The 24,960-nt window shown below is 38.8% G+C and overlaps 1 pseudogene; it reads right to left on the bottom strand.

Moving 5' to 3' along the window:
- LOC110127903 (protein SET-like) overlaps positions 1-24,960 on the bottom strand; it is a 151,397-nt pseudogene that overhangs the window by 5,763 nt on the left and 120,674 nt on the right.

Genomic DNA, 24,960 nt, shown 5'->3' with positions numbered 1-24,960 from the left:
AAAAATAAATGACCCAATCAAAAAATGGGCCAAAGAACTAAACAGACATTTCTCCAAGGAAGACATACAGATGGCTAACAAACACAAGAAAAGATGCTCAACATCACTCATTATCAGGGAAATGCAAATCAAAACCACAATGAGGTACCATTATACGCCAGTCAGGATGGCTGCTATCCAAAAGTCTACAAGCAATAAATGCTGGAGAGGGTGTGGAGAAAAGGGAACCCTCTTACACTGTTGGTGGGAATGCAAACTAGTACAGCCACTATGGAAAACAGTGTGGAGATTTCTTAAAAAGCTGGAAATAGAACTGCCATATAACCCAGCAATCCCACTTCTGGGCATACACACCAAGGAAACCAGATCTGAAAGAGACACGTGCACCCCAGTGTTCATCGCAGCACTGTTTATAATAGCCAGGACATGGAAGCAACCCAGATGCCCATCAGCAGACGAGTGGATGAGGAAGCTGTGGTACATATACACCATGGAATATTACTCAGCCATTAAAAAGAATTCATTTGAATCAGTTCTAATGAGATGGATGAAACTGGAGCCCATTATACAGAGCGAAGTAAGCCAGAAAGATAAAGACCATTACAGTAAACTAACACATATATATGGACTTTAGAAAGATGGTAACGATAACCCTATATGCAGGACAGATAAAGAGATTCAGATGTATAGAACAGACTTGTGGACTCTGGGAGAAGGACAGGGTGAGATGTTTCAAGAGAACAGCATCGAAACATGTATATTATCTAGGGTGAAACAGATCACCAGCCCAGGTTGGGTACATGAGACAAGTGCTTGGGCCTGGTGCACTGGGAAGACCCAGAGGGATCAGGTGGAGAGGGAGGTGGGAGGGGGGACTGGGATGGGGAATACATGTAAATCCATGGCTAATTCATTTCAATGTATGACAAAAACTACTGTAATGATGTAAAGTAATTAGTCTCCAACTAATAAAAATAAATGGAAAAAAAATAAAATTTGTTCATTTAAAAAAAAATTATAAAGGGCTTTGCATAGATCCTGACACATAGTGAATGATGAATAAATTTTGTTACCTTAGTTCTCCATGAAGATATCCCTGACATTGCAAGTATAATCACCCACCTTCTGAGATAGGTTTTAGAGTAAATAATAGTCATATCTTTATTTTAGAATTTATTCTGTTATCTTGTCATTTTTTGTTTAAATACTCTTCCCATGCTACCTAACTTCTTGTCAATAATAGTTCAAATTATGCCTTGTGGGAATGCTATGCTATGCCAGTTGGGATCAGGAGAAGTCCTGGAAAGCAGACATCAAGAATCTGATTTGGAGTTGGCTACTTGTGATCTGATGGCAATGAGGGATCCATAGTATCAGTAATTAGTAGGGTAATAGCCCCTGGCATGTAGTGGCATTATAATTACTAATGTTTTCACCTACGGTTAATTGGGAGGTGAAAGGAGTAGGTGGGACATTATTTTCTGGAAAGGTTCTGCTGAGTAAACAATTTGGGGAAAATTATAGTTATGAAGATATTGCAGTGGATTAACTGCATTGCAGTCCTTGGCAATAGAAAACAATAGACTCGCAGAAGTAAGCTGCCAGCGTGAACACTCTGTGAGTCAGAGGGGTTCTGTGGCTGCTATGAACAGCAGTGCGATCTGTTACAAGTCTGCATCAGACTGTGCAGGAAGTCAGGGAATGCAGCTGCAGAACAGACCAAGTGCATAGCCATGACGTGTTTCCTTTGTTAGGACCTTACAGAAAAGCAGGAAGAGCCTGAGAACTGGATTTGTGGTCAAGAAGCCCGAGGACCTTGAACCTCACCTTCCCTTGAATATCCCACCAGGAAAGAAGCACCCCTCTTCCTTTTGCCAGAGGAATGTAGCCTCTCTTTCTGGAGACCATATGATGCTCTGCCATGAAAGGCTTTAATAGTGCTTTCCTGTTCTTCTCAAGCTTTGCATCCACTAATCTTCACTTCATCTAGACCAATATCTGTGATCAGATCTTAGCATTCACTGTTGGAATGGGGAAGTACTCTTTGGACCTCAAGAAAATATAGCTTATACACCCAAGGAATCTCAGAAGTTGACTGTGCTGTGCTGAGTTGCTCAGTCGTGTCTGATGCTTTGCAGCCCTGTGGACTGTATCTGGCCAGCTCCTCCATCCACGGGATTCTGCATGCAAGACTACTGGAGTGGGTTGCTGAGAGCTTACAGTGAATGATGTCGGATGCATGATCTCTGAAGAAGATTTGGCTTCGGGACTAGAGACCAGGCTTGATCACTCAAGAACTTTTATGTAGCAGAGTTTTCTTAAAGTAGGAAAAGGGACATAGAAAGCTTCTGAGATAGACATCAAAAGAGGGAATGGAGTGCCACCCTCGATAGTCTTAGAAAAGGGAGTTATATATTTTTTGTTTTTGTTTTTTAATTTATATTGCAGTGGCTTTGCCATACATTGACATGAATCAGCCATGGGTGTGCATGTGTTCCCCATCCTGAACCCCCTCCCACCTCCCTCCCCATCCCATCCCTCTAGGTCATCCAGTGCACCAGCCCCAAGCGCCCTGTCTCATGCATCGAACCTGGACTGGTGATCTGTTTCACAAATGATAATATACATGTTTCAATGCCATTCTCCCAAATCATCCCACCCTCACCCTCTCCCACAGAGTCCAAAAGACTGTTCTATACATCTGTGTCTCTTTTGCTGTCTCGCATACAGGGTTATCGTTACCATCTTTCTAGATTCCATATATATGTGTTAGTATACTGTATTGGTGTTTTTCTTTCTGGCTTACTTCACTCTGTATAATAGGCTCCAGTTTAATCCACCTCATTAGAACTGATTCAAATGTATTCTTTTTAATGGCTGAGTAATATTCCATTGTGTATATGTACCACAGCTTTCTTATCCATTCATCTGCTGATGGGCATCTAGGTTGCTTCTACATCCTGGCTATTATAAACAGTGCTGTGATGAACACTGGGGTGCACGTGTCTCTTTCAGATCTGGTTTCCTCGGTGTGTATGCCCAGCAGTGGGATTGCTGGGTCATATGGCAGTTCTATTTCCAGTTTTTTAAGGAATCTCCACACTGTTCTCCATAGTGGCTGTACTAGTTTGCATTCCCACCAACAGTATAAGAGCGTTCCCTTTTCTCCACACTCTCTCCAGCATTTATTGCTTGTAGACTTTTGGATAGCAGCCATTCTGACTGGCGTGTAATTTTACCTCATTGAGGTTTTGATTTGCATTTCTCTGATGATGAGTGATGTTGAGCATCTTTTCATGTGTTTGTTAGCTGTCTGTATGTCTTCTTTGGAGAAATGTCTGTTTAGTTCTTTGGCCCATTTTTTGATTGGGTCATTAATTTTTCTGGAATTGAGCTGCAGGAGTTGCTTGTATATTTTTCAGATTAATTCTTTGTCAGTTACTTCGTTTGCTATTATTTTCTCCCATTCTAAAGGCTGTCTTTTCACCTTGCTTATAGTTTCTTTTGTTGTGCAAAAGCTTTTAAGCTTAACTAGGTCCCATTTGTTTATTTTTGCTTTTATTTCCATTTTGTTTCCAATTGCTTATTACAATAAATCAAAAGAATGCCTCAAGGTTGTAAAGATCTTACTAGACCCTCTCCCACAATTTACATTTTAAGATGACAGGATTAGAATTTAACAATAGAAAGATCTTACCAAACCCACTCCCACAATATACATTTTAAGACAACAGGATTAGTCAGGTTTTCAGGAAGGAGAAATTTCCTCAAGCAGGATACATTGTTGTTATATAATCCTTAGTACAGAGTTTAAACTGAGTTGTTTGTTGTGTAATCATCAGTTCTGGGCTTAAAGAAAAAAAAAATGTTTTATGTGACTAAGACTAAGAAATGTAGAAAAAAAATTGTTTTTTCCTCCTCCTTGAGAATTCCAGACCCCTATCTCATCCTTCAGAGCCCCAGATCCCTCTCTCCTTCTCGGGAGCCCTGGACTTCTTATCATCCTGCCTAGGAATTGACTCTCTAATTGCCATGCCCTCCTCCAGGGGATCTTCCCAACCAAGGGATCGAACACAGGTCTCCTGCATTGCAAGCAGATTCTTTGTCATCTGAGCCGCCAGGGAAGCCCTAGAAGTTGACTAATATGTACCATTAATAACTAGGGACACATTTGTGAGAATGGAATTGGAGGGTGTTGGAGCAGGCAGAGTAGATTATGAGGCTTGCTTGGGAGAAATTTTGTCAGGGCACTTTCTCATGACTCTGCTTTCATGTTCTGGAAAAGCTATCTGAGTTTTCTGGACAGGCACCTTGAAGCTTAAATATAAAAGTGAACTACAGTGAATGGGGTGCTGGTGGCAGAACTTCTTTGGAAGCATCTTAAGGTGTGGGCAGGTGAAAGGTTTGAATGGTTTTATTGTGTAAGACATTGAGAGTGCTACACCTGCTTGTGGGTCCCAGGAGAGCCCAGGGAACACAATCTTCACTAAGCAGGTAGAGATGGACTGGTAGGAAGCACACCAGCTTTTTCAATAGCTCAGTGGTTGCTGTTTTATATCAACTTGGTTTTATGGTGGGAGATGTGGACACAAAACTGAGGGCTCCCACATATGGATGGTGAATTTGGGGAATGGCAGAAGCCACACTGTAGCAAAGAAATGCCAGTTGCAAAACAGAAATAATGATCATAATGGGCAGCATGGCCAGAGTGGCAAGTGGGGTGCCTTGTCCAATAAGGATAGAGTGATAACTGTTAAATGATTATGTTTTGGGGGGAAGGATAGAAAGGGAGGTAGAGAGAAGGACAGAGGAGGAGACAGAGAGAGGAGAGAAGGAAGGGGTAGGAAGGGAAAGAGAAGAAAAGAGAAGATTGAGAGTTGGTGGGCAGAAAGCTGACACCAGTTATCACAGTGGGAAACCATGGCCCCTCATCCAGTGGCAAGAATACACAAAATATCTGTAGGAAAAAGATCTTCACGACCCAGATAATCACGATGGCGTGATCACTCATCCAGACATCCTGGAATGTGAAGTCAAGTGGGCCTTAGGAAGCATGACTACGAACAAAGCTAGTGGAGGTGATGGAATTCCAGTTGAACTATTTCAAATTCTAAAAGATGATGCTGTGGAAGTGCTACACTCAATGTGCCAGGAAATTTGGAAAACTCAGCAGTGGCCACAGGACTGGAAGAGATCAGTTTTCATCCCCCTAAGAAAGACACTGCCAAAGAGTGCTCAAACTATCACACAATTGCACTCATCTCACATGCTAGTAAAGTAATGCTCAAAATTCTCCAAGCCAGGCTTCAACAATACATGAACCGTGAACTTCCAGATGTTCAAGCTGGTTTTAAAGAAGGCACAGGAACCAGAGATCAAATTGCCAACATATGCTGGATCATAGAAAAAGTAAGAGAGTTTCAGAGGAACATCTATTTCTGCTTTATTGACTATGCCAAAGCCTTTGACTGTGTGGATCACAAGAAACTGTGGAAAATTCTGAAAGAGATGGGAATACCAGACCACCTGACCTGCCTCTTGAGAAACCTGTATGCGGGTCAGGAAGCAATAGTTAGAACAGGACATGGAACAACAGACTGGTTCCAAATAGGAAAAGGAGTACATCAGGGCTTGTATATTGTCACCCTGTTTATTTAACTCATATGCAGAGTACATCATGAGAGACACTGGGCTGGAAGAAGCACAAGTTGGAATCAAGATTGCCTGGAGAAATATCAATAACCTCAGATATGTAGATGACACCACCCTTATGGCAGAAAGTGAAGAAGAACTAAAGAGCCTCTTGATGAAAGTGAAAAAAGAGAGTAAAAATGTTGGCTTAAAACTAGCATTCAGAAAACTAAGATCATGGCATCTGGTCCCATCAGTTCATGGCAAATAGATGGGGAGACAGTGGAAACAGTGGCAGACTTTATTTTTTGGGGCTCCAAAATCACTGCAGATGGTGACTGCAGCCATGAAATTAAAAGATGCTTACTCCTTGGCAGGAAAGTTATGATCAACCTAGATAGCATATTAAAAAGCAGAGACATTACTTTGCTGACAAAGGTCTGTCTGGTCAAGGCTATGGTTTTTCCAGTAGTCATGTGAGGATGTGAAAAGTTGTAGCATAAAGAAACCTGAGTGCCAAAGAACTGACACTTTTGAACTGTGGTGTTGGAGAAGACTCTTGAGAGTCCCTTGGACTGCAAGGAGATCCAACCAGTCCATCCTAAAGGAGATCAGTCCTGAATATTCATTGGAAGGACTGATGTTGAAGCTGAAACTACAATACTTTGGCCACCTGATTCGAAGAACTGACTCATTGGAAAAGACCCTGATGCTGGGAAAGATTGAGGGTAGGAGGAGAAGGGAACAACAGAGGATGAGATGGTTGGAGGGCATCACCGACTCAATGGACATGAATTTGAGTAAATCCCAGGAGCTGGTGATGGACAGGGAGTCCTGGCGTGCTGCAGTCCATGGGGTCACAAAATATTGGAGACGAGAGAGCAACTGAACTGACTGACTGATTGGATCCTGTTGCCATGGGCCTGAAGAATTTTATTTCAGGAGGTTTTCAGGGGACAAGATAATTTGCTGACGGAATAATGTGCTCACGGGACAGGATAATTTGACCTGTGAAGTCAGTGACTGTCCTTGGCCAGCCCAGTGCTGCTTGCTATGGCCTCAAGATGCCTGGCAATGCTGTTTCCTGATAGTTCTGTAAACCATAAAAATAGTCTTTCTCTTCGTTTATCAGTTCCTTTCTAACCTAACCACCCTTTAATCATATTCAGTTTCTTATGGTTGTTGCTAGAATGGAACTTCTAAATTAAAAGAGCACTAACCATCCATGTTTCTTATTTAAGATCACTGGGAGCAGAGATAAACTACCAGTATCTATTAAATGTGATTCATCTTTGCTATGGAATAGTCTAAAATAGTTAAAAAAAAAAAAAAAGATCATCCTGCACAGGTATAGAAAGATCTCCAAAATACACATTTAAAGGAAAAAAATAAGACAAATAGGAGAAGTTCAAAATATTATGAAGATCCTTTAATATTAATAAAACTTAATATATGGCTCTTCATACACATTAAGTGATTTAATTGATTTAATATATTTAAAGTGCTACAAACTGTGCCTGGTTAATTGTTGATACTTTATAAGTGCAGCTCATTACATACACTATTATATATTATACTTGTATTTCATATTATTTATTATGAGTATTGTGGTAATATTGTATAGAGGGGTATGTGTGTAGGTCATAGAAAATTTTTTACTTTTCATTTTGTGCATTCATGTACGGTTGTTCTTTCTCATCAGATCAACATGTTATATTTTTTCTCCTTTCTATCTTTAAAACATCAAGGCTCATTTGGACATTAGTTGATCAGCTATTTCTTATTGCCCTCTTGAGATTTCCCTATTTAAATGTAAATGTGAATAATAATAAAATGAAAGAAAGCACAGATTAATGAAAAGAGAGGGAGAAATGATTCAGAATTTGAAGTATGCAGAGAAGACAAATTGTGGGTTTGTACATCAAATAAATCAGGTCCTGCCTATTTTCTCTGGGTGTGAGTCAGTTCAGTTAATGTTTCTTGACTTTGCTTTCCCTATCTGTATAATGTAAATAATGACAACTACTATATAGAAGTGCTGTAAGGATAAAGTGAGATAGTCCTTTTAGTATACCAGAAAAAAGGAAAAAAAAAAAGCTCATATATATGGAAGGGGGAGAGCTAGTTTCCTCCATAAAAAAATTGTAGGTAAGAATAACAGGATTAAATATTTTGATTGCATGGGTTTTCAAGCTGGTTGCACTATAGATTTATTGCTTGGATAAACGTGACTTGTACAAATTACAGTCACCAACAAAAAGGGACAATGCCAATGTAAACATCTCTTTCCTGTTTCTTTGCTGGGAAGTCCAATGAAAAGAAAAGAAAAGACATTTTAAGGCCAGGAGCACATTTAAACTTGTGATTTGCCTAAAATTATGGTCCTATTCTTTTATCCCCCCAGCTTTGTGGAAGCACCTTTCTCCAAGTCCCTAGGTGTATTTGTGCCACTCAGAGTAATTGGCTCGTTAGACTATAATGTTGCCCCTCATCCTGCACCCACATCCCTCCAGTTAAGCTGGATGGAAGAAGCAGAGCTCTTCATTCACGGACAGCACAGCTTGCTATCTTTTTTGCGTTTCTCCAAGTCAAAGAAGAGACACAAAGGGATGCTTCCTCCGTTAATTGGCCGTGCGCGCTCCTGAGCCGCTGAGGTTGGAAACCTTTCAATGCCATGATCATACTGCCCCCACGTGGTCAAATCTAGAAAATCTCACCCACAATCTACTCACCCAGAGTAAAACCTTACCCTACAAAGGACCAAAGCAATGGGCTCTTACAGACTCCTACAGTTGTGCTGATTTCCTAGAGAAACCGCTGTGATTATTTAGATAGTACAGTTATCTCGGTCTTGCAGAGGGAGAATAAATTTCCTTGGTTTTGGGGCTAGCTGCTAATTCTCCCAATAGCGTGACTATAGTTTTAAACTGCTAATTTCTGCTCTGGGAAGTAAGGGTGAAAATCCCTTTACTGCCTTATTTCATGAGTTGGAGAAATAACACTGGATTTAAGTGTTTTGAAATTCTAGGTGTTGTGGTGTAATAAAATGGATAGGAGTAAGTGAACGTTTCCAGCAGAAGCACTGTCACCTGAATACTGTCTTTTTACGGGCATGAGCTGAATCAAGTTTTTAACTGTCCTGAGGCTACATTTCCTTGTTCTGAAGAAGTGCTGTAAATACTACCTCAAATACTCTTTTTTAACTGAGTTATTGTATGAAATTGTTTGTTGTAAGCTTGCTTTATCAAATATAAACTGCAATGCTAATCTTAGCTTCATAATGATTAAATATTTAAATATGACCCTGAGAGCCCCTGGGGTGACAAGCCCCCCAGTTCTGGCTTGCTCATGAGCTTTCTAGGTAAAATTGAACAGGTCAGGTATCTAAGTATGAAGGGATCCATTTTCTTACCTCTCAAGTGTGGACGATAGTTTTGCTTTGCTTACCTCCTTGTGAATGTTACTGAAATGAACCTTTTGGGGAGAAATTGTGAAAACTGCACATTGAACATATTACATGCTTTTGCCTTCATTCCAGTCACAAGTACTTCTTTCCTCCTATTAACAAGTAATAGGGTCATTCACAGATCACAGATTTACTTCAAAGTAAATAAATAATTCCTACAAAGACATGCCTCATTTGCTATAAATTATCACAGTGCCAGGAGCTGGGATCACTGGTAACCCTGCATCATGTAAAGTTGAATGTCCTTATCTAGAGGATACAGTATTAGTTTCTTTGTGGCAGGTGGCAATTCAAATAGATTCTATGGATCCTGTTGGTTTTTCTGTGCCTTGTTTAAAATGCATGTTCTGAATAACTTGGCTTAAGAAAGTGAATAATTTACAAAGAAAACTTTCCTTCCCCCTCCAACAGTAGCAATAAGAGCATGTTTTGTTTTCCTTTAGCCTGTTACCCCAGTAAAAGAATGTTCCATGTCAGACAATGCAATTCTTTTCTGACTGGTCTTTACTGAGGTCATACTGCATGTTGAATAGAACCTTCTACCCTATTGTGGTGAATAGCCATGTGCTGTGCTAAGCTGCTTCAGTTGTGTCCAAGTTTTTGCAACCCATGGACTGAGCCCACCAGCCAGGTAAGAATACTGGAGTGGGCTGCCGTGCTCTCCTCCAGGGGATCTTCCTGACCCAGGGACCGAACCTGTGTCTCTTGGGTCTCCTGCATTGCCAGGCAGATTCTTTACCATGAGCGCCACCTGGGAAGCCCAGTGCTACAACTCGCCTCTCTACACCTCACTCCCAGGTCTTCCGAGAGGGCTGGATCAGCACAGCAAAAGTAGGGTGTCTGTATACTGATGAGTCCCTGAGAGCAGCTTGACTTTAAGAGAATGGAGAAAATATCTACATACACACACATATACACACACTCCACAGCATTTCCAAGACAGTATGTGGAGATTTTAAAACAGGTTAATTAATTCTGGGGAATGAGAGTGAGAATAAGTTCTAGGAGGATTAGGGTACTTTCATCTCCACTTTTTAGGTTTAATATTATTTTCATTAATATGAAAATGTAACTAGATATCACTTCTGCAAAAATAGATATCATATAGATATTAAAAAGAGTAATATCTATATGTATAGACAACATAGCTTCCCTGGTGGCTCAGAGGGTGAAAAATCCGCCTGCAATGTGGGAGACCTGGGTTCGATCCCTGTGTTGGGAAGATACCCTGAAGAACGGAATGGCTACCCACTGCAGTATTCTTGCCTGGAGAATTCCATGGGCAGAGGAGCCTGGCAGGCTACAGTCCATGTGGTCACAAAGAGTTGGACATGATTGAGTGACTTTCACTTCCACTTTCATAGACAACTTAAGCATTCCAAGATATTTTCATTGAAAAAGGAAGTTGCAGAATAACATGTATCGTGATATTTATATTATGTAAAATAGGCATGTATATATACATTTAGAAAAAATTATGAAAGTCTATGTAGCCATATGGTTAAAAATTATTGTCCTTAAGATTTTCAGGTTAAGAAAACATATACTTAAAATCTTTCTTTCCATGTTTCTAGTTTTTGATTGGATTTTTATACTCAACCTGTTTATGTGGTTACTTGTATAGTTGAAAAAATATATTTTATTCCTGTACACACTACACATTGGCCAGATTGGGTGGTTGTTTCATGTCTGATGAATATACCCATTTGTCCAGGGCTCTTTGAACAGTCTCTGCCCAGACCTCCTTGTCTCTAGGCTGAGCCTTTCTTGGCAGTGTCTTTTAACCACCCTTGGCTGGGGGAGGGGACTTGTGCTCCCATCACAAGCTCCTTCTGTTCCACCAGAGAACTTACCACGCCACATTTCAACTTCTTATTAATTATCTGACCTCAGTAGGCCACAGGCAACTTAAGGTTATATTTCTGTGTTTCAGGTGTAGTTTTGACATATAACAGATTCTGAAATTAATGTTTATTAAATAGATCTAATCTAATGCATGCATGTAAAGTTGCTTCAGTTGTGTCTGACTCTTTGTGACCCTAAGGACTATAGCTCTCAAGGCTTCTCTGTCCATGGGATTCTCCAGGCAAGAATACTGGAATGGGTTGCCATGCCCTTCTCCAGGGGATTTTTTCCACCCAGGGATCAAACCCCTGTCTTTTATATCCCCTGCATTGGCAGGAGGATTCTTTACACTAGTGCCACCTGGGAAGCCCATTAAATAGATAGGTAAATGGAAAGAAGGAAGGAGGAATGGAAGGATTGAAGGTGGGAGGGAGGGAGGAAGGGGTAGAGGAGGAAATGATATCCATAAGAGAAAGAGGTGTGGTCAGACTGGAACTTAATAAGGAAGAAAAAATGTGTCAGTATTCAGCTCTGTCTGAAGAAGTAAAGGAAATTTCCATGACTATAGAGGCATATATCATTTGGGAACAAGAATTTTTCACCGAGTTTGCCATGTTGTTCTTATAATTGCATATATATATATATATATATATATATATATATATAAATAGAGTCCCATTTATATTAATTTAAAAATTTAATGTATGAGAATAAACTTAAGAATTGTGGTAGGATGTATATAAAGAAAACCGTGAGAATTTACTGAAGGATTTGAAAGAGGCCTGGGATAGATAAAAACACATTCCATTTAATGGGTGGGAATACATGATATTGAAGTGATTAATTATCCACAAATGAGTTTATATATCGGATGCAATTACAGTGAAACTCCCAGTGGTTTTGCTTCTTTTCCTTCTTTCCCCACCTTCCTTTCCTTCCTTCCCACACTGGTATTGTTTCTGCTCCTTGAGCTCCAGGCTCTCCCCAGGCTCAGCACTTCGCCATCAGCTGTTCCTTATGCTGAATTTCTCTTTTTCTACATCCTCAAAAGGCTGCCTCTTCCTGTCAAAATAGAGCTCAGCCCAGATATCACTATGTCAGAGAAAAATCTCTCAAACACCTAACTTAAAGTAACTTTAAGTCACAAAGCCACTCTTATTATATTATTCTGCTTTCTTTTCTCCATAGCATTTGTCATAATCTGAAAATACTATCTTTATATTTTATGCATATAATCTATTTCCCCCCACTAGAATGTAAGCTCCATGAGAGCAGTGGCATTCCCTAATGTAATATACTGCATTCCCTGCCCCCCTGAAACAATGCCAGGCATAAGAAATTGGTATTGTTCCTAATGAATGATCAATTTTGCAATTTTGAGAGATCATTTAGCAGCAGACAATCTTAATATTTAGCTGTTTCCCTTGAAACATGCCTAGATATTTATTAGATTAGTTTTAACTGTCTTTGCTGTGCTCTGCTTAGTCGCTTAGTTGTGTCCAAGTCTTTGTGACCCCATGAACTGCAGCCCGCCAGGCTCCTCTGTCCATGGGAATTCTACAGGCAAGAATACAGGAATGGGTTGCCAGGCCCTCCTCCAAGGGATCTTCTCAACCCAGGGATCGAATCCAGGACTCCCACATTTCAGGCAGATTCTTTACCATCTAAACCACCAGGGAAGCTGAAGAATAGTGGAGTGAGTAGCCTATTCCTTCTCCAGGGGATTTTCCTGACCCAGGAATTGAACTGGGGTGTCCTGCATTGCAGGTGGATTCTTTACCAGCTGAGCTACCAGGGAAGCCCTTAACTGTGTTTATATTTTGTTAAAGAACGATTCTGTATTTTGCCTGCATATGATTCTTATCTCGACCACCTTTGAGTTGTGTGAGTTTGGGCAAGTTGCTTAACTTCCCCAGTCAACTTCCTCATCTGTAAAAGGGATGATGAGAGTAGCAACTTGGTAGCAACATAATTCTGTGGATTATTAATCAATGAGTAGATAATGACAACTTTAAACTTAATGATATATTGCGTGGCACATAGTAAACTCTCAATAGATTTTGGTTATCTTTGATTAACTATATAATATTATCATCTATTGGAGGCTCCTTAACTTATGACCATCCAGTGTTTCAAAGACACTTACTGAATTATCTGTAAGTCCAAATATTCTACAAGGGCTGATGTGAGTGTATCACTGCAGTTTGGTTTCACGAGAGAACACTGCAGGTTGATAATCTTGGTTTTGATAATCTCTTTTGCACAGATAATATTCATAATTTTCTTACCAACTATTGTTTGAATGTTTCCTTCCTTTACTATAAAAATTCAGGACTTGTCCTTTAAGCAGTCTTATTGCATTTTAAAGCAAACGTCAGCCATAATATGTGACTGCTAATGGCATCTGTGGTGGTGGGCAGATCTGATGCTTTCGCTTTGACAAATAACTCTTCTCTTTGTATCTGTCCGTTTAGCCAATATCTGTGGCATGTTCACCTTGTACCAGGCACTGTGTAGTTCTGAGAATGATACGAAAAATAGGGCAGACCTGCCCCCTTATAACTTGCATTTACGTGCTTATGAAAGGGTGTGTGTTGAAAATTGTTAAGTACAGGACTTTGTGTGTTTTCAGATGAGGTTTGGTCCTTTAAAGACTCGGCAGCTCGCTGTGTACTAGGGTTATTTTCTCTTTGGGAGAATGTCACCCTTTCTTCCAACATTAGATATGAATAAGCCATATGCTAAGTGGTTTGACATTTCAGTTTGATTTAAACCGATTGACATTGACAGCTTCATGCCAAAGCATGTTAATTTTTAATCAGAAATAATATCCTCTTGGACCAATGAATGTGTTTAGCATTAATTGGCAGTGGCTTCTTGTAAACTTTCTAGAAGACATGGACAAAAAAGAAAGCACAAGCATTTTAGGGGGGGACGTGAGCAGCCACATCAAAGAGAATTTATTATCACTTCGTGTAAACTGTGTTCTATTTGTTGGCCATTTGTGCATTCATTCAAATCACAGTTAAGAACATCTACTACATACTAGGAGCTCTGGAGATACAAAGACACTCTATCTTTTGAAAAGGTGAAAATGTTAGTTGCTCAGTCATGTCCAACTCTTTGTGACCCCATGGACTGTAGCCCACCAGGTTCCTCTGTCCATGGAATTTTCCAGGCAATAATACTGGAGTGGGTTGCCATGTCCTTCTTCAAGGGATCTTCCCAACCCAGGGATTGAACCCAGGTCTCCTGCCTTGCAGGCAGAGTCTTTTCCCCTAGTATCCCTTGAGGAACTCCTAATCTGAAAGCAGAATCAGGCAAGGGTACACATTATTAGGATACAATGTGATCAGCTCTTCTATGATCTACAAGAGGATTTGGTGCTATCTCCTTTGGCACAACTGAGCTGATTGTGCAGGAGATGGTCAAAGGTTTTGACAGGAAATGGATACCAATGTTTCTGCATACTGGGGAAATTCAGTTTTTAGTTAAGAGTTCCAGTTCTTTGTAAAGACTCCCCCTATCGATACATATTCAGAGGTCCTCTCCCTGCAGAGTTCCAAAAATGTGTATTTCATGAGAGAATGCAGCTGCCAGTGGTACATACTAGAGGCAGGGTGAACTCAGGAGGAAGACTGCTGGACATCACATGTCTCCCAGTTTCTCAAGCTGGAAATCTGAGTGCCTTTCTTGACTTCTCTCTGTCCCCCTCCACCTCTAACTATCCCACAAGTTTTGTCAATCTTTTCTTTCTTGCATATCTCTCTGGTGTAGAAATATATCTCGGGTCTACTTTTAATTGATCTGGGGTGCAGCTTTGATATCTTCCGCTTTAAAAATCCCCTCAAGGTGATTCTAATATATGGCAAGATCTGACTTCCAGATAAATCAGAATCTATGGAGAAAAGTCAAATCAAAGCCTCAATGAGATATCATCTCACACCTGTTAGAATGGCTGTTACCAAAAAGACAAGTGATAACAAATATTGGTGAAGATGTACCAAGAAAAAGAAAAAATAAAACCATTGCTGGGAATGTAAACTGGTACAGCCACTATGGAGAACAGTAAGTTTCTCAAGAAGTTAAAAGTAGAACTACCATATGATCTAGTTGTCCCACTTCTGGGTATATATCCAAAGAACATAAAATCAGTATCTTGAAGACATATCTGCAGTCCTATATTTAGTATTAATATTAGTCACAATAGCTGTGATATGGAAACAAACAAGGTGTCCATCGACGATGAACAGATAAAGAAAAAATACACACATACATGTCCACACATATATGTATGTATACACATACATCTGCATCTAAAATGCACTTATCTGAATTGGATATGTTCCCAATTAAATGAATGTCCAGAATTGGGAAAGCCAATTTATTTGCTCCTTCTTCTCGAGAAAGATCACCTTTTCCATGGACTTCTGGCCTCTGGGCTTTGCATATACTGATTTTGCAGCTGAAATATCTGGGCGTGAAATTCCTCACACTGTGATGTAGGTTTTCACCTAATGGTATGGGAAGTTAGGCTTAACGGATTTCAGAAATCTTTCTTTCTCATCTACCTGATAAGGTGTACATAAAGATATAATGAGATAATGCAATGCAAAGAGCTTAGCAATCTGCCTGACATCTATCAGGCACTCAATAAATAATAGCTGTTATGATAATTCTTAACAATGGTTTGATTTCTGTCCTTCCTCCATGATTCTCTTGGATAAACTACTTATAGGGAAAGCTGTTATAAAATCAACTGTAGAAGAATGAGAAATGAAATTAAAACTGAATTATGCAAGTTTAGAAGCAGCATGCAAGCTGAAAATACAAGTGCTATTTGAGCTGATGTTTGCTTAATTCAGAGCATGATGGAGGATTCAAATCTAACTCTGGGATCTGTGACCTTGGGAAGAAACATCCTTTTAAGAAAAAAAAATGTATCTTTCAGCTTTGATACAGTCAGGAACTACCAAGAGAATTGTCAGTTTTGCAGTTTGTACCCTTAGGCATCCTGAGCTGAAAGGAACACTCAGTTGCTATAGCAGCACCTACTTTAGGAGTATTTTTATGCAGATATATGTCTTTGTAAAAAATAGTAGTGGAGTGGCTAAGAGTGAAATATCACTTGTAAACTTCAATTTGCAGCTCATTTTGAGTCTGGAATAAAATTTAGATGTGATTTATCTAGCAGTCAAGGAAACCATATATAGGTATTAGGAAAAGTATGTTGATACAAAAACAAAATCTTTTCTTCTTTTAAATATCTAGTTACAACTAGATATTTGTGGTGACAAGAGTACAAAGGCTAGATGAGAATTTGTTGTCCAAACAGAGATTTTGTTCCCCCAGGATTTCAGAAAGGGGAAAAAAAAAATCTAAGGAAGGATTCATCAGCAGAATGTCAATGTTTCTTAGAACTGGATCAAACTTTGAGAACGTCTTCAAATATCCCGAGAAGAGTGTTATATGCTTTATTCAGAAATAAGTCCCTCATTCCTTCTGAGCCCTTTCCCATAACATCAAAGATAATTAGGAAGAGTATATAGGCATGGATCTGAAGGAAGGCACAGCAACCCACTCCAGTATTCTTGCCTGGAGAATCCCATGGACAGAGGAACCTGGTGGGCTACAGTCCATGGGGACGCACAGAACCGGACATGACAGAAGTGACTTAGCATGCACACATACAGGCGTGGGTATGACTGGTGAACATGGTTTTCCACAGATTCTTGGGAGACAGTAAATAGGACAGGGGAGCATAAACACATATCAGAAGAGGTGAAGGCCAGTTGGTGCAGCTCCCAGCAACTCTTAGCTAAATTTTTAAGGATTACCACCAGGAAAAAGTAGGCTGATATTGGAAAGACACATTGGTGATCCATTAATGGGAAAATTGCATCAACCTCGTGGTACTGCCTTCCCCTACCATGCTTCTGAAAACAGTGGGGGAGTTAGATACTTGAACAAAATTTGGACCACTCATGTTTTTCTTTCTTTCTTTCTTTTTTATTTTCTGAGGTGGATCTTTACAAATGCTAAAGTTCTGTGTTTCCACAAAATGTTGGAATTTTCCGTTTGTTTCCAATGACAAATAGTAACACCTCATCAAATATTTTTCATACATTTTGGGTTTTGGGGAGGACGGCATAGGGCAGTGGTGAGAAGAGTAGGTGCTGGGTCAATTGCCAGTGTTCCAAACTTATCAGCTGTGCTACCAGGAACAAGGTAAGTACAGATTGTTGCCAGTTAACGAGGTAGAGCAGGGACTTTAACAAAACTGAAGCAAACATTTGGGGAAAGCTAACTATTCTAGCTTGAATCTCAATACCTCTAAATAAAACCCTCTTACACTAGCATTTGTCTAGATTTAGGAAACCTGACTAGATACTTTTTCCAGCAAAAAAAAAAAAAATTACCCAAATCATATGCATGTGGTAACAAATTGAATAATACAGAATAGCCCCTCCATTAGAACCAGGAGCCCAACATATAGAAAAGAAAACATAATCTTAATTGCTTTTTCTCCTTTTATGATCAATTTATGAACAATGTAAGATGTGAGACAATGTGGATGTGAGAGTTGGACTACAAAGAAAGCTGAGCACTGAAGAATTGATGCTTTTGAACTGTGGTGTTGGAGAAGACTCTTGAGTCCCTTGGACTGCAAGGAGATCCAACCAGTCCATCCTAAAGGAAATTGGTCCTGAATATTCATTGAAAGGACTGATGCTGAAGCTGAAACTCCAATACTTTGGCCACCTGATTCGAAGAACTGACTCATTTGAAAAGACCCTGAGGCTGGGAAAGATGGAAGCCAGGTGGAGAAGGGGATGACAGAGGATGAGATGGTTGGATGGCATCACTGACTCGATGGACATGATTTTGAGTAAGCTCTGGGAGTTGGTGATGGACAGGGAGGCCTGGCATGCTGCAGTCCATGGGGTCACAAAGAGTCGGACACGACTGAGCGACTGAACTGAACTGAACTATGGATGGTGCACAGGTAAAAGTGTGACTGAATTAAAGGAGGCATGAAAGTAATAGAACAATTTGCTGCTAAAAATCTGCATTTCACAGTCAGAACACCAAGAGACACTGTCAAAAGTCAGTAGAACAAGAACTAGAGGTATAGGTCTAAGGTTACAGAGTTGATCATTTGAAGAACTGGGAAAATAATATGAATAATATATTTATTTACCTTTGGGAAGAAGGGAAGGGAGGGAGTGGAAGTTTAGGTAGCTAATTCACCATTTTGTAGAGTCAGTAGTTGTGCTTCTAAGCTGATTGTAGTTACTAACGTGTTACTTACTACTACAAAAAAATTATCAGTAGAATTAAAACAAACACTAAAAGATAGTACCATTGTATAACTAAGCTTTGTTTGGTGGAATATGCAAAAGGAGTTTTGTTGTTTTAAAAAAATTAGAGCTATTGTGTGATTTGTTACCATGCACATATATCACTTTGGTAAACACTTAAAAATAAATTATAAAAAATATGCAAAGGGAGAAAAGAAGGAAGGAAGGAAGAATTTAGGGAGGGAGGCAGGCAGGCAGCAGTGGGTCTTCAGAGCAGTACAGTAACACGCTCACCTCCGTGCTCACTGTCATCACCACTGCAGCAGTTTCTACCGATACCACTATCAGTACTTCGACTTGGGCGTCAGACACTGGGCTAAGTGTTTTGAATGCAGTGTCTAATTTTAGTTTTCGTCTCCTTAGAAACAAGAATTGATAAATTCTGATTAATAACTCTGCCGAGACTAATTTCTGTCTTCCATTTTAAATCTGATTTGAGAAATAATGATCATCTGCATATTTTCTATCAGATATTTAACTATACCTGGACACAGTATTTAGAAAAAAAATATTTCAGCAGCAAGACAATGTTCCTTAATATTCGAAGAGCTGACATATGGAAGATAATTAAATTTGTTCTCCAGTGTTAGAGAGCTTGCTGACGGTGTAGACTGTACTTGAATAGGTCTGATGTAGAGTGTGCTTTTTAGTATGCACCTCAGCAGATTCTGATCCAAATGGTGCATGCATTGTGCATGGAGAGACTTTAGTTAGTGGTGGGGGCTGTATTTGCTAATCTCTAGGATTTCTTCTACCACCAAGAGACTTTGACCTTCTTAAATTGGTGCCTTTGTTAGATATTAGCTTAGAAGTGCTAGCTAGATTTCTTGTGATGTGAATGGCAGTCACCCTGATGGTTGATAAAAAAAAATAATAAATTCAATAAAAATGATTCAATTTCCAGTTTACATCTCCTAGCACTCATTTGAGGTATTATTTGTGCTGACTTTATGTACCAAAAGGTTTCAAATTTATAAAGTCTACCCAAATATGGATATAAAAATACACTATGCTGGTTTGTTTAAAAAACAAAGCAGATTAACAAATAAAACCTGTTCCAGCCTGAAAGATCAGTTTTCCAATAAGGAAGAAAATAGATTATGTCATCAAATGTTTCTTTCTACTCTGAGAGGTATATCTTCCCACCATCCACAAGGTGCTAAATACAGAAAATAATGTTTCTATTTATTGAGCCAATGGATTTCCCTTGATTTCTTAAGGCAGTCTTGCAAGATTAAGAGAAAAACCTTTATTCTGTTTTTTGGTACTTTACAGAAAATAGCATGCCTCATGCTCATGAGACTGAAACTTCTAAAGTTAGGAGTAATAATCATAAGCACTGTGGGAACAAGAAACTTACAGTTTTGCTGGTTTTGTGTTCTGAAATCTTCGGCTCTATACCACCCCTCTATTTATTAAGCAGCTTCTTATAAGACATGTATGAAGAAAGTAAAGAATCTCTAGCTAGTACTAAATTTAACTGAAAATGTTTCCAAAATAATTGATTTGGTATTTATAGTTAATATTGCCTATGTTCATAAACCTTTAAACAATGAAAATGTGGTTACTTGCCTTATATGGCAAATTGCTGGGTCCATGAAGAAAATTATATTGTTCATTAGTTTCAACTTTAGAAATTAACAGCAACTCCAATCAGTAAGAATTCAAGTGGTTAGTCAAGCTGGTAACATTCTGTCCTCATGAATCTAGTTAAAAGGAGATCAAGAGGGTGGAAAAGAACATATTTAAAAATGTTTATGAAATGCTTAGCATATTTCCAGTTGCATGAATAAATCTTCCATCCTTTCACCCTAATGAAAATAATAGAAATGAGAGGAAACAATTTAGATAATTTTCTGTTATGTATTGTCATGTTCTTATCACTATGTATTTGATCCCCTGTCATCATTGAAAATAATTTGAGGAAATTCACTCTGAGAATAAATCTCTGCCAAAATCTACTAGGTTTCATTTTATTTTCTTTCTTCCTCCCTCCCTCCCCCTTCCTTCTTTCCTTTCTTCCTTCCTTCCTCTCTTCCTCTCTCCTTCCCTTTGTACTTTCCAGGTTGCCACTGAGATTATAAAAATTCAAACCTGCTTGATGAGAATCTTAGTGAATTTATTTAAATGTTCAGTGTTGGGACTTTCGTGACACAAATTTCTCCTCCTCCGCTACCACCATCACTTTCCTTCCCTATTTCTTTTCATCAGTGAGGATCTACTTACTTCCTGAGATATCCACTTTCTTTTCATTTTTCAATATTATCATACAGCATCATCTAAGCAACCTGGTTAGCTCATTTTCAGGGAGGAAAAAAAAAAAAAAACCTGATGGCAAAATCACCAAAACTCAGAAACATACGATGCTCATGTTGACTTTGGCATTTCAACAGTGTTGTATTCACAACTTGAGAGTAATACAGTTGATGAAAAGGTTCAAGAATGAAATGTTTCTTAAATGGCCAAAGATGCTTATTTGCATGTTCCCAGAGGGGGACACATGCTTTCCAAGTCTCTCAAATTTCTCTACAGAGAAATACTTTAGTTGGTAAAACAATCTAAGCAAAACATACCTTTTACTGGGTGTCTGAGTTTACCTTTGTCTTTCTTGTGGCATTCTGTACCCTACCACTTCTGTTAACCCTTGTCTAAGGATTCTAGCCATGTGGTTGTCTTATCATTAGGTGCAAATACCTAGCGCACAGCAAACTGGCATATTTCTGAGGATCCCATATAAAATAGTTTCTCAGGAATAGCACTCTTAATTGGCCCAAACTTCATATCTGGAGAGTTATTCACACACATATTTATTTTATATTCTGTGTATTATTATTATTAGTTGCATATATCTATGTATGGACACACATGCACACACACATATGTATGGAGAGAGAGCTTTATGTAGTCTTATAGTTTAGTCATTTATCTGGGAATAGATATTAATTTATAAATCTTGTGTATGTATTACTCTCACTGGCTATCATACCTGGGTGTAACACCCATAGACAGCAAGAATCATCATTCATGGTCACAGATATCAAAGTTCTCTTGATGATATATTTGGATGTCTCATATATTTGGACTTCTCATAAGAGTTTATGAGCTTATTGTTTGCTTTACTAGTTAATAACTTGTAATAGGAATAAGAGGAATAGCAGTTTTTTTCTTGTTGATTTTGTGCTTGAATTTTGGATCTTATCTTTAATTAGCCACATTTCTGAAGGACACTGTTTCAAGTTGCTTGTCTACCTTGCAAGAGTTAGAATTGCAGACATCACAGTTCTTCCCTGATATCTGATTCAACTCTAGATCTGTTTGTTCCTTTGTGGTTAGATGTAGCCATATGACCATTTCTGGCTTATGAAATGGGACAAAAGTAACATGTGTCACTTCAGCACCAGAGGATTTAAATGTTGGTGTGACAACTCCTGTTCTCTCTTCTTCCCATTGTTGTACCCAGGGATTTTCCAAATTGGAAAGTATAAATGGAAATTACAATGATTTATTCCTACTGCTTCAAAGTTAGTTTTAACAGTGTCATAGAACAGTGTAATCAACAAATTTATACAAAATTTCTAGCATTCTGAACATGGGTGAGTTTCATGTGGGAAACCGTAGACAGCAACAGTTTCTGTGTCCTGCTTTCAGTTCAGTTCAGTTCATTTCAGTTCAGTGACTCAGTCGTGTCCAACTCTTTGTGATCCCATGGACTGCAGCAAACCAGGCTTCCCTGTCCATCACCAACTCCCAGAGCCTGCTGAAACTCATGTCCATTGAGTCAGTGAGGCCATCCAGCCATCACATCTTCTGTTGTCCCCTTCTCCTCCTGCCTTCAATCTTTCCCAGCCTCAGGGTCTTTTCAAATGAGTCACTTCTTTGCATCAGGTGACCAAAGTATTGGAGCTTTAGCTTCAGCATCAGTTCTTCCAATGAATATTCAGGACTGATTTCCTTTAGGATGGACTGGTTTGACCTCCTTGCAGTCCAAGGGACTCTCAAGAGTCTTTTCTGACACCGCAATTCAAAAGCATCAATTCTTCAGTGCTCAGCTTTCTTTATGGTCCAGCTCTCACATGGGCCAAACTCCAACAGGTGAATTTGGAGTCGCCCCTGCTTAACATGGGCCAAACTCCAGTAGATGAGTGGAAACTATTTTGGGAGTTGAAGATTTTGTTTATTTACTTATTGACATTTATTCTTTGTAGCAAACCATGTAAAATAATCAGAAACTCAAAGCCCATGCTCTAGTGTAGCAAATGAGCCATTTTGCTGGAAATATCATGAAGTCTTTGTCCATTAGAAAATTCATAAACCATAAAATTAAAATATAAATTAAATTATTCCAGGGAGTATTCACAAATAAGTATTAGAACATGTAAGTGGCTTCTCCATCTTTGGGGAAAAAAAATTTGTCTTGAGAAGCATATTCCAAGAGACAGGGCTCATTTCAGTGATTTTAAAATAACCTGTGACTTTATGTTTGAGTGTGTAGACCTTTAGCTTAAGACAGTTTCTTATAGGGAATTGACCTTCATAGAACTCTCAGAAAGTCTCAAATAAAGTATTTAATTCCTTGACTTTGAAGCAAGAGTAGTAGTATACATCAGGAATTTAGTCAGTGTCTAAAAAAGAATTTAAAAACTGATGTTAAAAGGCAATTTTTAATGGAATCAATATAAGATCAAAGATAGACATTGAAATGGCTCATTATAATAACTCATCTACCTAGAAAAAAATATGAGAAAGGATGGCTCAACATTGCTAATTATTAGAGAATTACAAATCAAAACTATAATGAGGTATCACCTCACACCAGTCAGAATGCCAGTCATCAAAAAGTCTATAAATAGTAAATACTGGAGAGTGTGTGGGTAAAAATAAGAACCTTTCTACACTGTTGGTGAGAATGTGAATTGGTGTAGCCACTATGGAGAATGGTATGAAGGCTCCTTAAAAAACTAAAAATAGAGTTATTGTATTATCCTGCAATTCTACTTCTGGGCATATATCTGAAGAAAAGCATAACTTGAAAAGATGCATACACTCCAGTGTTCATAGCAGTGCTATTTATGATGGCCAAGACATGGGAGCAATCTACATGTCCATCAACAGATGAATAGATAAAGAAGGTGTAGTACATTTAAATAGCAGAATATTACTCAGCCATAAAATGAATGAAATAATGCCTTTTACAGCAACACAGAAGGACCTAGAAATTGTCATACTAAGTAAAGTAAGTCAGATAAAGACATATATCATATAATATCACTTACACGTGCAATCAAAAATATTACACAAATGAACTTAAAGACACAATAGAAATAGACTCACAAACATAGAAAACAAACTTATGGTTACCAGAGGGAAAAGTCAGGGGGAGGGATAAATTAGGAGTTTGGGATTAACATACACACACTACTATATATAACATAAATAGTCAATGAGGACCTACTGCTTAGCACTGGGAATTATACTCAATATTATGTAGTAATCTATGAGGGAAAAAAATCTGATAAAGAATATATATAACTGAATCACTTTGCTGTATACCCAAAACTAACACAATATTGTAAATCAATACTACGTCAACTTAAAATAAAAAGAAGTTCCTGCCAAAATTAAAAAATATCACTCACCTACCATTTACAATGCATCTAATGAGAGTTTATTTTGTCTACTAAGTGCTAGGTACTGGATTTCAGAGATAATAAGCAAGACACTGTTTCTGTTCTGGAAGAGCTCATAAACTGGTGGAGGAGACAGAAAATTCATCAGTTATGTAAGACTGAAGACTGAAGATTGGCAACAGAAAGTCTTGGCTGCTTGCCTTTGGGAAGTAGGGGGAGATAAAGTGAAACCTTTGTGGGGGAGATGACTATTGCTCTGGGAAGGCTTGGCCAAAAATATGGAACAGGAGAAAGCATTCCAAGACAATGCTTTTGAACATGAAAATTTCCTGGCTCTTGCAAAGATTTACAACTCCTTTTGGTCTAAGTAGATCAAGTTGAATTAAGCCCACTAGGAGCCAAGAATCCTAAAAAATGCCCTCACTAATCCAGCTCCCCCTGTCCTTCCTTTAGTCTAGCATTGTATTTTAATTACTTGTTATGTTGGTTTCTTCCTGACTATAGAGGGTAAAGAAAGAGGGCCCATGTGTCACCATCTTTGTATCCCATTGTGCTTTTAACTCATGGCAAATGTGCATCTAAATGCCATGAAAGATTAAAGAATGCATGTCACCTTGCTGAGCATGAGTCAGGAGATCCTATTTCTAGGCTGACTCTGCTCTTTGCTAGCTATGTGGCTTCTGGCAAGGCACTGTCTGAAACCACACTTTGATTTCCTCTTGTGTATAGCAAGCATGTCAGATTAGATGTTCTCTAAGATCCTTGGGTTTAAGTTTGGATGAGCCTGTGATTCTGCCTAATTAGACTATAGAGCTTCAGGGAGATTCAGAAATGAATATCACTTTTACATCCTTTCAGGGCACTTAGCTGAATACTTTTTAACTTCGGAGTGTGTGCTTTTGAAGTCAGAAAATCGTAGTTCCCAATCCTAACTCTGCTTAGCTTCCATCAACTTTAGCTTTTTTCTTTTGTAACATGAAAAATATAAATTCTCCCTCTTGTGTAGAATAATTTTGAAGCTTAAATGGAG

Source organism: Odocoileus virginianus, chromosome 21 (genome assembly GCF_023699985.2).
Source record: "Odocoileus virginianus isolate 20LAN1187 ecotype Illinois chromosome 21, Ovbor_1.2, whole genome shotgun sequence".
NCBI lineage: Eukaryota > Metazoa > Chordata > Mammalia > Artiodactyla > Cervidae > Odocoileus > Odocoileus virginianus.
This window is presented reverse-complemented; position numbering and strand designations above follow the sequence as displayed.